The sequence below is a fragment of the Echinops telfairi genome, unplaced genomic scaffold (genome assembly GCF_000313985.2).
Source record: "Echinops telfairi isolate 266 unplaced genomic scaffold, ASM31398v2 ScPeMD7_7420;HRSCAF=8458, whole genome shotgun sequence".
NCBI classification, from domain to species: domain Eukaryota; kingdom Metazoa; phylum Chordata; class Mammalia; order Afrosoricida; family Tenrecidae; genus Echinops; species Echinops telfairi.
This window is the reverse complement of record NW_022111320.1, coordinates 20873126-20874876: the sequence shown is the minus strand read 5'-3', so window position 1 is coordinate 20874876 and position 1751 is coordinate 20873126.

The window sequence follows — 1751 nt, the reverse complement described above, 5'->3', positions numbered from 1 at the left end:
GCAAGTGTCCAGGAAAAAAAAGCCCCTCCCCTCATTCTTATGCTCATTCTTTAAACTGTTGCCATAGCCTCCTGTTATGGATCAAGTTCTGTTCTCCCAACCTGTGTGTTGTAATCCTAAACCCTAACTCTGTGGGTATAAGAAAATCTAATATAATGTCACTACTTTCTATAATGCATTTTAATATAATGTCATATAACTTATTAGTCAGTTAAGATCATACCAGTGAGTGGTGGATCCTAAACCTAATTGCTTCTGAGCTATATAAAGAGCAGCATAGACACCATGCAGAAAGCACACTCTGTCCCCAGACAGATGCCAAGTGCACATCGCCTGCAAACCACGAAGGAATCACTCACTACCAACAATGAAGGAATTGACAAGACTGCTACCCCAATTTAGATTTTTACCCTCCAGAACAGTGAAAAAATTCTTGTTCTTTGGAACCAAAAGAAAAAAGTTCTAGTCTATATTACTATTGGACAGAACAGAATTTAGAGCAAACACATTAGAAAGGGTCACTTCAGTATGACAAAGGTACCAAAAAAATGAGGAAAATCAATCATTCCAAATCTGGTGTTGTTGTTGGGTGCCGTTGGGTTGGTTCCGACCCATAATGACCTTTTGTAAAACAGAGTGAAGCACTGCCTGGTCCTGGGCCACTCTCACAGATGTTCCTATGTTTGATCCCATTGTTGCAGCCACAGTACCAATCCAGCTCCTTGAGGGCCTTCACTGCCTCTCCACTTTACCAAACATGATGTCCTTCTCCAGGGACTGGTCTCTCTTACTATATCTAAAGTATCTAAGATGATATCTCAACATCCTTACCTTTAAGGAGCACTCTGACTGTACTTCTTCTGAGATAGCTAGGTTGGTCCTTTTAGCAATCCATAGTACTTTCAATATTATTCTCCAGCACCAAAATTCAAATGCATCCAATCTTCTTTGGTATTCTTTATTTGATATCCAACTTTCACATATATATGATACAATTGAAAATACCAAGGCTTCAGTCAGACACACCTTCGTCCTCAAAGTAACACCCTTGCTTTTAAAGACTCTAAAGAGTTCTTGTACAGCAGATTTACCTAATGCAGCTTGTCTTTTCATCTCTTGACAGCTGCTTCCATAAGCATTGATTGTGGATCCACACAAGACAAAATCCTTGACAACCTCAGCCTTTTCTGCATTTATCATGCTGTTACATATTGGTCTAATTGTGAGGATTTGGGTCTTCTTTACACTGAGCTGTAATCCATACTGAAGGCTGCAATCCTTGATCTTCACCGCAAGTGCTTCAAGTCCTCCTTACTTTCAGCAAGCAAGATTGTGTCATCATTTCTCAGGTTGTTTAATAAGACTTCGTCCGATCCTGATTCTACTTCATATTAGCCAGTGTGTTGACTACAGAAACAAATTCATAGACATTTATATGTGTATAAGAAAGCTTTATATCAAAGAGTAATTGTATATTAAGAAATATCCCAGCCCAGTCCAGATCAACTCCATAAGTCCAATATTAGCCCGTAAGCCTGATACCAGTCTATAAATTCCTCTTCAGACTCACACAACACATGCAATGACACTAAATTCAGGAAGATCACAGGCCACAGGGTGGAGAGTCTTGTGGATCCAGTGGTGGTGGAAGCATCTCAGTTCTGACCTGGGTCTCCACGTGACTCCTCTAGCTCCAGGGCTCTGGCTCCATCTGTATGTCTCCATGTGGCTTGTCAACAGGAATGTGAAGC